The sequence below is a fragment of the Notolepis coatsorum genome (genome assembly GCF_963971535.1).
Source record: "Notolepis coatsorum genome assembly, chromosome: 1".
NCBI classification, from domain to species: domain Eukaryota; kingdom Metazoa; phylum Chordata; class Actinopteri; order Aulopiformes; family Paralepididae; genus Notolepis; species Notolepis coatsorum.
The window spans coordinates 56,141,437-56,155,815 of record NC_140165.1 but is presented as its reverse complement, the minus strand read 5'-3'; the positions used below and the strand labels follow the sequence as shown (position 1 = coordinate 56,155,815).

The following is a 14,379-nucleotide window of genomic DNA, read 5'->3' as shown; positions in this document are numbered from 1 at the left end:
AGAATGGCAATAGACAGCCTATTTCCGCGCGACAGCTCTCAGCAGCCTCGTTGCGCGTCCTGAGTTTGCCGCGTCACGTGCCTGTCGGGGCCAATCAGGCCTACCCCGGAAGTCACTTACTGTTGCGGAACAGGTACACGCGACCAGGTCCCAATAAACCAAATGTGGGACAAAGGGTATGTTTGTGAGCAGTGGTGCAGTCGTAATATGGGAACTGGTAACACGCCGCGCACGCGCGCCGGACCGCCGGTACGTGCATGCGCACAGAACAGATTATTATTTTTTTTGAAATAGCGAAGCTGAAAAAGGTAGCAGGAACATTAGAACAGAGAACATTAGAACATATACAATTAGTCAACTGAATGCTTTGTATCTTGTTTGCTAATTCAGGTTAAAGACAGCCGATTTAACCAGCATATTAAGAGAGCAAGACTGTCTATCTGGTGTATGTTATGATGAATTGAAAATGGGGGACCCTGATGTAAACAAGACGAAAGTCTTGGTCTGCATCCCCTTAACAATTGTATGCATGTATTGAGCTGTACTGTACTGTACCCGGGCGTTGGAGGTCGTGCAGGTATAGCGAAACTAAGTTTGCTTTGGATAAGCTGATTCTGAAGCTGCAACTTTCTTCTCTTGGGGAGCGGCGGTGGCATCGTTGGTTCAGGTTGCGTTGCAGGTAGGAACATGATACTGTTGTCAAATGATCTGTTTATATCGGTTTGTATTTGCGGGCGGGGGCGTGGTTGAAGACGCGCTTTTGTTATGGGTGGCCACTGGCCGGGTACTTAGCGCACAACGAATGGATAGAGCGCATCTTTGTGCGCACGTACTTCTGCCCAGTGATCATCTAGTAACACGGCGTGTAACCGCGTGTGACCACAACTGCACCACTGTTTGTGAGGGACAATGTGGGACACCCCCCCCCCCCCCCCAGTGCGCAGCCCCCCCCCGCCCTTTTGGTGGACTGTCCCTGTCCCCTCCTTCAAGGCTCATCCGCCACTGTCCTCATTAAAATGACCACAAGCCTAATATGTTTTGCCCTTATTCATTTTATTTTTATTTTCCTTTTGTCTAATGGGTGTCAAAATAATAATAATAATAAATAATACTAAAAATAAATTAAATACATTAAATAACCACCCAGACTTACAATCACTTATCAAACAGAGCAGGAACAGTAACACAAGTCTCAACTCACAAGTCCAGGGATTCATAATGAATGTGGTATTACTGCTATTTCAATATTTGCTATGAAATGCATGTATTCAGTTCACTCTGACTGCAGGAAGTTGAGCGTGTGATTATCAAAAATATGTGTGCAGTATATTATTAATATATTTTAGTGAAATATATGGCAATATCCATTCCAACCATATCATAATATATGGAAATAGAATAATATACACACCAATATAATTACCATGTGTATATTGTGGATATATCCTTTGATAATATATTGTTATTGTAATAAATTTAATAATATATTGGCAATACTCCCACTATATTCCTAATATATTTGCAATATATTTCATTTTCCCTAAAGGAATCTACACCCTCATACACACATGAATTTAACACACCTTTGGTTGTTTCCTCCCGTGGCTTAACCGCTGGCGTTTTGAGTTCTCTGAGACAATTCTCCACCGAAGCAGGGGCTAGCACGTCGGTTACGATGGCTGCTGCCTTGGTCCGACCACAGGCCATTGTCTTGGCTATGTCAGAGTCGGGGAAAATGGTAGGGGATAGCTTGGTACCACAGTCTGCTGATCTGTATGACTGCCTGGGCATGTTGGACAGTGTGGTAAACAGTTGTTACCTCTGCAGCAGTTATTTTGTCTGCTTGTCCAACGTCTTTTGGTCGGAGAAATGCGAACATGGATTTTGACGTCTCTTTTTGTGTAACCCGTTTCTTGTGGGACTCAGCTTGTCTATGTCGTTTTATATCAAATTCGCCCCCATGCCCAATAGAGAACGAACTATTGCAAAGTTCACAATAAACCCTCTGCATCCCCCTCGACATTTCTCACCCATGGGTATTCTGTTTTCCATTCGCTACGGTAACTACACCTCTTCTTTTTGTTTGGTGTGTCCTGCATTTTTTTAAGTACGAGTGTGTTCTAGGCAGCTGTCAGTGTCTTCTTCTTCTTAATCGCACGAGCTGTCAGTGTCACTGTCACTCAGCTCTTTGCTATCGCGGAGATTTCAAATAGGCCCCGCTTGTGTGTATATTTTCCCCAACGGAGCTTCACTTCCGCGTTCGGGGTTCCATTGGCTGGGGGGGACGACGTTCGCGCAGATGACAACCAATAAGAGGGACATGGTCTCAATTTGCGTGACGCGTGAAAAGAGACAGTTTTGCTGTGCAATCACGCGCAATGCGTGATATCTGGTCACCCTATCTGTATGTTGCAAATAGTAATGTTCATTCTCGTTAAAGGGTGTGGTGGAACAGACCATGAGCTACAAGGGAAAAACACCAGACTAATGTGCCTTTATTGAAGCAGTGGACCAAACAATGGACATTGAAAAGAGACGTTAATGCAGTAGGGAAAATGTGATTATTCCCCTGGGTGGGATTTACCTGTTTATTTAACAGCCAATGTATAAACGGAACCACCATAAGATACAGCTGTGATCTATTCTAAATTACCTTCAGCATGGAAATGTTTGTTCTACCTTGACAAATATATTTTTTCACATTAATAAACATTTGAACAAAATGTTCTTTAACGCAACCATTAATTGCCATTTGCCTTACCGATTATTTAAAACTGACTATGTATATTTACTCACTATAAATACCTATGTTCACATTTGGTGCTAATTTGAATGCAAAATTGGCCTTAAATGTAATTAAACTGGCATTAAAAAGTCTTACTTTTAACTTGCTGATACCTGTACTGTAGACACCTTATAATATGTTGAGTTGTGTCTCCCTCTGCCCCAGATCCACCCAGAGACCTACTGGTGATTAAAAAAGAAGAGGCTCAGGACACGCTGGACCCACACATGGATATTTCCACTGGGCTGAAGGAGGAGCCCACAGACCACCAGGATATCAGTATGTCATGTTTCTTTCTCTCATCTTGATTTTGTCTTCTCCTTCCTCCACTCCAGTATATTTGTATGTCTCTGTCTTTGTCTCCATAGCTTTCTCTCCTAATTTTTTTTTGTATCAAATGAATGTGTTCACGTTTAGCCTAACTATTTGGAGCACTTCTTTCTGGAGTATCTGTGTCCTGTGTTCCCCCTGTTGGATTGAATTGCAGCCAGCAGAGCTAAGCGGATGGAAGGCTTGTGATGTATTAAGCATTAACTAAATGGGTCAGTGGTCTTGTTTTGTTAGTTCTGATTGCTTCCTGTTAAGTTCCCCCTTTTTTCATTACAGAAACTCCAGATCTTTTTAACGCATTCATTTCCACAGTGAATCTTTATAATACAATTTACAGCTTGCAAAGTATTAGCTGAGCTTTTTAACCTCTTTAGCCCATGCGGTCCACCGGTGGACTGCAGATGACATCACGTCATAAATCAATCTCCAGACTGTATGCCATTAAGTAACCAAGCTCTTCACTGCAATGTACACACGTGACAAAACAAAACAAAAAACTTGGCTGTATGACATTTACGATATAAAAAAAAGAAAAACTTCAGAAATACATTGCCAATACCCACAAACCACGGTGTAGCTATTCCCGTGGTCCGATGCACTAAGAAACACAATGAAATGCATATCTGTAGTGTGTGTTTTAACTTGCCTCATTTGTTGAATCTCAGGTAGGTGTCCCCCTCTCTCTCCGCCATCAATACCCCTGGGCTGGTACAGTCTAATGGTTCTTCTCGGTCGCCCCACATTAGGGATGCCCCTATCGATCGGCCACCGATCGTTATCGGCCGATAATCAGTATAACTATGCGATCGGGGAATTCCGATAATTAGTCATATTCGCCGATCGCGGAAACTGATCAAGTGGATATCTCACTCGCTTGTCTCAGACGCACAGGACCTGCAAACTGCTCCTCCTCCCTAGCCCCGCCCGTACCCGTGTAGAGTTTGTAAACGCAGAGGAGGCGGACCTCCTCTGCTGAGTCTAGATAGTGCATTCGACCTGAGCTAACGTTAGCTACCTAGCTATCGTTACTGTTTAAACAAAATTACCCAGTCAACTATTCACTTTTAGTAGGCATTGTCTAACGGTATTTAGCCGGCTAGCTACTGATAGCTCCGGATATCAACAAATGCCCCAGGAAGTCTAGTAGTCCATGTTGATATCTCCGTTAGCTTGCGTTAGCTGACGTTAGTTCACAGTTCAAAACGAAATGTCCGATTGAACTAAATAGTTGTCTTAACGTCATCTAGCCGGCTAGCAGTAGCTACAGATAGCTCCTGATGTCAATGTCTTATAACATTGATTGAATGTGTATTCGAGCTGAGGGCTTGCTGAATGTGAAATGACCAAAGCATAACGTTACCAATAGGGTCCCGCTGCAGCGCCGGAGAATCCTTTTTGGAGCTGGCTACTAGCTGGCTACTAGAGTACACACAGACAGTGGAGCTGTTTGCAGATAGCGAGCATTTTGACTTGTTGCGTGGTGGCGATGTCTCGCAGATAATACAAGTACAAGTCTAATTATATAATATATATATTTTATAAAAAAAAATAAAAAAAAAAAAAAAAATTTATATAAAATAATTTTTAATTTCTTTTTAATCAAAAACGATCTGTATCGGATCGGTATCGGCCGATATGGCTCACGACGATCGGTGATCGGTATCGGTGGCAAAAAACGTGATCGGGGCATCCCTACCCCACATGGTTGTCTTCTTTCGCTGTACTCATTGTTCTTGGTTCGTTTTACAACTGAAATAGGTCGCTCTGTCGATACGGTTGCTGGAAACTATCCTTTCCGCTGATGAAGTAGGATTTCTTTTTCTTTTCCCTCCCTTTGCTAGCGATAACGTTGCTGTCCCTATTGCGCTGTCCCTATTGCGATGCCCTCAGCTGTGTCCCATAGCTGGGTGGTGGTGGTGTTCTGTAGCTTTAAAAGTCCAGTGATACTATTAGGCTCTGGGGTGCTGTCCCTATTTATGGTTCCAGCTGCGTCCCATAGCTGGGTGGTGGTCCGTAGCTGCAGAGTGGAGCAGGCGCCTCTGCTGTTGGCTGTCCGGGTAGGGTCTCTGCCTCCTAGTTCTGGAGCGCTGGGGTCAGCTGCATCTGCCTCCTGGTTCTGGAGCAGTAGGGTCAGCTGGTCTCATCTTCCTTTGGTTCAGTGGGGTCAGCTTCCTCTGGTTCTGGATCAGTGGGCCGGTGGGCATTGGTTTTGGCATCGAGATGGAGCACCCTTCTGAGAAGCGACAAAGGTGGGAGAGAGAGAGAGAGATGTTGTTTGTAGTGAGTGCTCTGTATCAGCCATTTTCCTCACTATCTTTTCCCTTTTTTCTTTCTCTCTCAGCTTCCATTTTCCACACTTTAAAAAGTGTTGCCTGTTCTTCAAATGTATTCACATTCACTCACACATTTACAGTGCAATAAAATTGTTCTGGATTACTGTTTTAACAGTTCAAAGTAGTCTTTACCTTCCCTGTTTGGTATCCACAGTTTAAAACTGGTTAGTCTTCCCTCCTGTTTGATACCCCCTTCGACCCTTCAAACCTCCCTCTCAGGGTGCAGTTCTCTCTCTCATGGTACAGTTCTAGGCAGGGGTCGAAATTAACGGGGGCTTGGGGCAAAATGCCCTCGAAAATTGACCAGATGCCCTCGAAAATCAGTTAAGGGGGGCAAGAAAAGCCCCCGACAGTTTACTAATTATATATATAATTATATATATGCTCTACAGTGCGAGCATTTCCCTCGTATTTGCCCCTAATAATATGTGTGTGTGCGAACCGGAAAAATCATTTACTTGCAGTGTGTGAGACGAGTGAATATTACAAAACAGCTCCGCTGTTAATAGTTCAGAAACTGGACTGAAATTCAGTTTTTGGGTGGAATGCAAGGAGGGAGGGAGGCGGGGCCCGCTGCGTGTTACAGGGTACTTGAGAGGTGTGAACACAGACAGAGAGCTCTGCTTTCATCAAGCATGCATAGTGTAACATGCTGGACCTACAAAAGGCCTTCGACACTGTCAATCACACCATTCTGATTGACAAGCTAAAAGAAATTGGTTTTGATAGTCTATCAGTGAGCTGGATGCAATCCTACCTGGAGGGGAGAGAGCAGATGGTGAAGGTAAACGGTACCCTATCCCCCCCCCTCACAGTAAGCTGTGGTGTTCCACAAGGAAGCATACTAGGTCCGCTACTGTTCCTAATTTATGCAAATGACATGTCGTCAGCTTGTGACTGCAACTTGTTCCTGTTTGCGGACGACTCAGCCCTGCTGGTCTCTGACAAGAACAAGTTACAGGTTGAAAAAACCCTCAGCTCAGAACTAGGCAAAATCTGCATATGGCTCGCTGATAACAAACTATCATTACACATGGGCAAAACAGAGTCCATTCTCTTCGGTTCAAATAACAAACTCAGCAAGACCGACGGCTTCTCAGTTACAGTCGGTGACAATATTGTCACAAGGAAAGAGGATATTGCCTACCTGGGTTCCATCCTAGAGGCAAATCTTTCCTGTGACAAAATGGCATCCAATGTAATAAAAAAAGTCAACCAACGAACTCGATTCTTGTACCGGATCTCCTCACTGGTAAACAAGAATACCCTGAAGACTCTGGCAGGAGCACTCATTCAAGGATACTACGACTATGCTTGCACCTCATGCAGGGTTAGAAATTAACATTTTTTTTCAAGGGCTTTTTTTGCCCCCCTTAATTGATTTTCGGGGGCTTTTTTTTGTATTTCCGGGGCACTGCATTTTTATGATAAACGGTAGGGGTGGGACGGTTCACAAAATGGGACGGTTTGGTTCGTATCACGATTTTGGGGTCACGGTTTTCAGTTCGATATATGTTAATTTTTATTAAAAAAAAATGTAACACTCAAATCTAAACATGCTTCTCATTTATTAAAAATAAAATAAAAGGTTTACAGTGTTTACAGCCTTAAATAATGTTTGGCACACAAAGACCGAACTGACTGAAAAATATAGGCTACATTTGTCAAAGTATTAACTTAACAAACAATATGCTCAGCCAGCACTAGACTTTCCTTTCTTTAATATAAACACACAAAAACAATGTCAACCATGTTTAAATTCCCTGATTGTCAGTTCTTAATGGAAAGATTCGTTTTCTGCTTGAAATTATTATGTTTCTGTCTACATTTATTTAGACTAACATTATTTAAATATTGAGTGCAACTGTGGTGGATTACGTAATTCGGTGAGTTGGAACTATCTATGGGTTGGCGCGGGTCCCCACGGACATTTTAGCGTCACGGACCACCAGTTCAGACAATGTTATCAGCTCCGGTAACGTTAGGAGGAGACGTTCTAACATCAACATGCAGTGGAAAAGCGGCAATAGTCCCGGTTGGAGTTAGTAAAACACAGTTGTATGTTAGCCTTCTTGGATGTTGAATAAACGCCTATCATTGTCTTTAAACACCCCGCCTCTCAGACTCCCATTTCCTCCTCTGCTACACGGTGACATTTCATTGACTACAGTATTAGCTTGCGGGCTGCGTCGGGCTACCATAGTTAAAACGTGCGTTGTGTTTACAAACTCCTAACGCTATGGCAAGATGTGTGTAGGCATATGTAATGTTAATGGCTATGTTTTTAAAGTCGTAATGAAGATTGATTTATATTGTGCGTGCCATTTTTACACAAACTGACTAGCACCTGGCAGCTGGCTGCTGCTGCCTGCAGCCAGTGCAGAACACCGGCTCCGCCAAATAATTTTTTTTTATTTGCGCGTCATCTGAACCGTACTCCCACAGACGCTCCATTACCGGATAAATATATATATATAATTAGTAAACTGTCGGGGGCATTAAGTGCCCTCCTTAACTGATTTTCGAGGGCATTTTGTCCATTTTCAAGGGCATTATGCCCCAAGCCCCCGTTAATTTCGAACCCTGACCTCATGGTACCAAAGCACCTCAAAGGCGCTAAAAACAAAATGACAAACATCTCAAAACAAACTGGTCAGACTACTGCTTGACCTTACTCCTAGAACCCACCTCACCCCTGCCCACTTTGACAACCTAGGATGGCTTAGAGTAGACGACAGAGTACAGCAACTTGCAATGGGCCTGGTCTACAAGATACACTACACGACCAAGGTACCCATGTACATGTCAAAATACTTCCCAAAGGTCAGTGAATACCACGATCACAACACCAGAGGGAGCTCCACAAATCATGTTAAACCCAGATTTGGCTCAAACAAGGGACTAAACACGTTTTGCAATTATGCCACATCAATGTGGAACGCCCTACCCAAAGCTGTAAAGGAATGTGAATCACTACCCACTTTCAAAAAACACTCTCAAAAAACACCTACGGGAGACTGCAATTCGAAACTGGCCCCTGTAAATGTCCTAACACAACCCCCTCCAATGTACAGTAAATGACCAAGTATGGTCTTGTCAATATTCCAATGTACAGTTTTGTTTGTATAGTTGTACAGTGTCCCCCACCCACCCCTCCTACCCAACCCCCCCCCCCCCCCCACCCACCTACCCAATCCATTGTACAGTTTCTACGCCAAATGTATATACTTTTTTTTCTGGACTCTTTTTGTACCACAAACAGCACTGTATTTGCAAATCTGGCATGTCATAAATGTATAGATGTAGCAGTACTGTCTATCTGTATGTCATGTATGTCATATATGTTACGATGAATTGAAAATGGGGGACCCTGATGTAAACAAGACGAAAGTCTTTCTCTGGTCTGCATCCCCTTAACAATTGTATGTATTGAGCTGTACTGTACTGTACCCATTCTGCAATCTGTTAATAAAGTTTTCAATCAATCAATCAATCAACACTGCTATCTTAACGTTAGCAAGCTAAGCATCTGTGTTCGGCGGGGAAAGACCGTTCCATTTGTAACACAACTCCAAAGAATAACATCCAAATCCGATCCCGATGCGCATTTCCTTCATTCCACAGCGCTGAGCGCGCAACGTATTTCATTGATCGATCTGGCCAGAGCCTATACTCACAAACGTTCCAGTGCTGTCTTCGGGATGATTTTAATCCAAACGTCCATTCAAAACTTGTATTATGAAATAATTCTGGGATGTCTGACTATTTCCCTATGCATTGGTGCGAGTTCAGCTGACAGTCCATAGAGTCCATGACATAAGTTCAGAGATGCTCTGTTCTTTTGTTGTGTTTGAGGTGGATGTTGTTGCGTGTGTGGGGTTTTTCATGTATCAATTTGAAACAAGCCTCTTGACTGTTGGAATTAGGGATGTTAAAAATAAAATAGCTAATAATATTATTCAATATTAGACATTCATTGATCCAGAGGCAACCGGCTATTCGTCTGCTATTTGTAGATATATCAAGACAACAACACAACTTGCCCTCAGGGACAATCATATTTAATCTATTTAGATAGAGTATGTATGTATTATTTACAGATAATTGAAGGTACCTCAAAACATGAAACCAAGCCATGTCACACATCGTGTGTGTGTGTTACTTGAACAATTGTCACTGTGCTCCTAAATTTCTGTGTGCTCCTAAATTTGTATTTAGATTTTATTTATTAACATTTTATTTAGGAGCACATGTGCTCCTTGGGAAAAAGGTTAGCGTATATATGGACATTAACATTACGTTATCAAACATAGGGACGAAGACTGTAAAAAAAAGTGTCAACAATGTTTTATAATCTTTATGTTAATTTTCATTATAAAAATGTTGTGCCCCCGAAATACAAAAAAGCCCCCGAAAATCAATTAAGGGGGGCAAAAAAAGCCATTGATTTTTTATTTTTTATTTCTAACCCTGGTTCTAGGCCTGGGTCCTACACAGTTTTAAAGCCTGACAGTCTCTTGTTTGATACACACACAGTTTAATACCTGACAGTTTTGAACCTGTAATAAAAGCAATAGACGGGTCAACTTAGTACAGTGCAATAAACCTTTTTTTCTTCTCTTGTTCCTCTCATTTTAAAATATCCTCTGTATTTTACTTGTTTCTTTAAGTTGGTTTACTATTTTAAAAGGGAATGATCCCCTCTCTGCGGGAATTCATACTCCCTAAACCCAATCATATATTTTTTGGAACCACAATTTCTTCCTAATAATATCTTACCATATCACTTTCCCCCTGCGTAGTGGAAAGCGTGCTTTTCCCTGTTCCCAAATAACAGAAGCTCAGTTTTCTAACTTACTTAATAGAAACAACTGTAATAATAATAATACATTTTATTTGTATTGCACTTTTCGTTCACTAGGATCCCAAAGTGCTACAGGGTTAAAACATAGTTAAAAAATATAATAATTAATGAAAAATAAAATACAGAGTAAAAATAGAACATCGTTAGACTTATAGTATAAACAGAAAAAAGCAACAGCACAAGAAAAAAGATAAAACCACAAGAAAAGAAAAGAAAAAGCTAACAATCAAAGGCCTTTTTAAACAGGTTTTCAGGCCTGCTTTAAAAGAGTCCAGGCTCTGTGGTGCCCTCAGCTGGATGGGGAGGCTGTTCCACAGGCGTGGTGCAGCCGAGCAGAAGGCTCGTTCACCCATGGTGCAGAGCCGGGTTACGGGTACTGGGGACCCGAAGGAGCAGGCTACCTGCAGATCTGAGGGTACGGGGAGAGGATTGTGGAGTGATGAGTTCCCCCCCTTTTTTTTATCCACTTTTTCTCCCATTTTCTATTTTTCTCCCATCCCAATTTCGTATCGTCCAATTCTACCCTCCCCTATCTCGAACGCTGTTTCATGCCTCCCACAAAGCCGGCTGTAATGTGGACGAAGCCATACATTGCACGAGTCCCCTCCGATACTCGAGGTAGCAGCCGTCGCATCTTTTCACCTGCGCAGCGCGATCTTTCAGCGTCAGGGGTCTGCGCTTTGGAGGGACGCCGCCCCCATCGCTTCCTGATTCTACTGCACAGGCGCACCAACCGACCTGTAGGAGTCGCTGTCCACAACGTCCGATCCCCACCCATCAGTTTTCCCACCCTCTAATACTGCCAATTGTATTAGTACGGACGACCAGCCAAACTGAAAACGATGTGGAGAGCTGGGCTCGAACCCAGCGTCTCCAGCATTGGTGGTGAGTGCCTTGCCCACTGCACCACCTAGCCGCCCTGGAGTGATGAGTTCCTGAAGGTAGAGGGGTGCGTGTCCGTTTATGCAGTTATGGGTGAGCATCAGGATTTTGTAGTTGATCCGGGATGAGATGGGGAGCCAATGTAGTGAGTGGAGGATGTGGGTTATGTGCTTGTGTTTACGGACTCTCATCAGGATCCTGGCAGCGCTGTTCTGGATGTATTGCAGCTTTTGGATGCTCTTGCCAGGAATCCTGATGAAGAGTCCGTTACAGTAGTCTCTTCCTCTGAGTCTTTCCGCCGGCACAAACAGGAGGTCGCACATGGTCACACGGTTAGGTCAAAGCGCTAATCATTAGGGTTGGGTACCTTTCACATTTGTACCAGTACCTGTGAATCGATACCGGTACCCAACGGTACCTTTTTTCGGTACTTTAGTCTCTAAAAATGTCATCTACCTACCTCAGTTGTAAAAAAAAATAATAATAAAAAAAAAAAAATCCAAACTTCAAAATAATTTATTATTTATCATATATAATATTGCAGCGAGCATTGTCTGCATCTAGCTTTGCAAAGTGTAACAACACTTGCAACAGTTTTCGGCTTGCCATTGCCCCGACTGCTTTGTTGTTGAATCAAGTCAAATCCTAGGTAAGCGTATATTGTGCGTGTGAACGTTCACGTGAACGTGCGGCACACTTCATAGGTTTTGTTTCTCGCAAAACGAAACATAGACGTCGTAAAAAAAAAAAAAAAAAGTAAGCAAAATATATATTTCACGATTTTCGCGGAGCTATTTCTATATTATGGCTATGTGTCTAATACGCCCGTCGCTTATCAATGACTTGCTTGCAGTCAACATGTACGAAACGGATTGTTTTTTCATCTGTACATTTCCGTTTTATACCGTTTTGAAAAACGGAAGTTTTTGGAAATTTCTAGAAAAAGAAAAAGATTCCTCAGGAATCGCCCTTTAGTGTAATACACACAACACATTGTCATTTTCCGGCTGATTTATGAATAGTTTTCAAATAAACGCTAGATTATCGATAGTATATGTGTACTTATGCACGCTAGAGAAGCAGGCTGAAAAATCGATTTATCTATGACCTGGTCAGCGCTAACGTCATATACACGCATAGGGGACACGTTGTGAAATATGTGAAAAAAAACATCTGATTACCCCAAGACTGGTAAAATAGATTCCTTACCTCAGATTAGATGTTCTGCAAAAAGATTATTCCAATTCCTGATCGCCATTCCAAATATCGATCGCGTTTATTGATCCAACGTTATGTACTCGAAACACATAATCCACGCTGCTCTGAGGGTCCCCAATGAATGCAGTAGTCTCGGGTTACATGCCTGAGAAGTAAAATGTGGAATCCGGAGTTTTCTTTTCACATGCATTTTCATTGAGTCCATTCCAATGGGTGCAATACCATCCGGGAGACGATAGGGGGCGGTATAGACAGTCCCAATGATAACGTGATAATTGATGAAAAATGAATGGATATCGCTAATAAAAGCAATAACGATTAAATAACGAGATTTATCGTCGTTGGCACTCAATGTGTTAAGCTGAGCTGAAATCCACAAACAGGATCCTGGCGTAGGCAGAGTCAGATGCTGGAGGACAAAGTGGAGTGCCATGTTGACCGCATCGTCTACAGACCTGTTGGCTTCAAGGCCCTCGACCTGGCATATCGTGCAGCGAAGGGAATGGTTCCCGCCTACCTCCGGTCAATGGTCTCTAACTACACACCCTCAAGACCCCTACGCTCTGCATCTTCTGGCCACCTCAGACCTACTCCTATCCGAGCTCCGGGAGGGTCATCAAAGAGAAGTCGCCTATTCTCGGTCCTTGCCCCACAATGGTGGAAAGAACTTCCCACCACAGTTAGGACGGCCGAAACCCGTCCAATCTTTCGTCGTCAACTAAAGACGCACTTCTTCAATAATTATCTGAAATGAAAAAAATAAATGATAAAAAAAAATGAACCCTAACTAACCTTACTGTCATGCACTTACTGTCATGTCCTAATATCCTAACCTACACTACTTTGATGGACATTGTTACTCAGCTGATAGAGTTGTACCCTTCCTGCTGTCTTGTTGTACAAAACTTGTAAGTCGCTTTGGATAAAAGCGTCAGCTAAATGACAAAATGTAAATGTTGGCTCTTTGGCGAACTGCAGGGGGTCCAGGAGAGGGTCTGTTATAGGCTTGGGCGGTATGACGGTATTACTGTATACCAGGGTATTTCTAAATCTCGTCGGTATGATTTTCAATACCGTGACGTCACAGACTGCGCCAAATCACAGATGCGTTTCCTTCTATTACACTGACACAGAGTTATAACAGGGACGTCATTGGTTGTAGTGCACAGCACGTGCCAGCAGAGGGAAGTCTGTCTTTCCCTCTCACACTGAACCTACTGTAGCAGAGCTGAGCTGAGCAGGTGATGTAAGCGTGTGTTCCTGTCGGTCGCCTATCTCGCATGTGTTAATCTGCACAACAAATAAAGACTTATTCTTCTATAGAATGCGGTTATGGACCGATGGCCGTCCGTTTATTAAGGTCGAATGGATGGACCATGGGTTCACTTCCAGACATTGGATGATTGAGGAATCAGGAAACGGAGCGTTTTTCTAACGTTTTGATTCGTGCACGAATGTGGACTCTGGGACACGTTGTTTGGGTACCGGTAAGTATGTTATGGTTAAGCATATGGAAGATGAACGTACGAGTTATGAATGCCGGGAGTGTATGTTTGGTAAAGCGTTCCAGTTCGACTGTGTGTGTGTGCGTGCGTATTGGCTTCGCGATTCACTACAGGGGTTTAACGGCTTAAGCTGGGTTTTGATTATCACTTAATCAATGCACAATACATTTTGTGCATCTGTATGTGTAGTTGTGTACTACTGTCGTGAGTTTGAGTCCCATTGGTCTAATTTCAGCCTCCGTTATACGTTATTTGTTCCGTATGACTCGTTTCATGTGTGTGTCTCGAATGTGCGCGCTGATTTGTTTACTTTGGCAACACGGGTCGCTAAGGAATTTAGGTTTGAGGTTGAAGAAAGTGCACTTTTAGGTTGAAAGAACGGCCCTAATGTCAACGTGTTTCAATATAAGCGTTATGTATGGTGATAACGAGTATATTGTTAATTTAGCTCTGCTTGCGTCA

At 42.9% G+C, this 14,379-nt stretch overlaps 1 long non-coding RNA gene across 1 annotated transcript in view; it reads left to right on the top strand.

Annotated features, from left to right (window-relative positions):
• Positions 1–566: 566 nt before the first annotated feature.
• The window catches only part of LOC311238100, an 86,091-nt gene continuing 72,278 nt past the window's right edge, over positions 567–14,379 (top strand). The window contains exons 1-2 of the long non-coding RNA XR_014620320.1: positions 567–679; positions 2,951–3,064. This is a non-coding gene — a long non-coding RNA (uncharacterized lncRNA). The remainder of the gene's footprint in view (positions 680–2,950; positions 3,065–14,379) is intronic.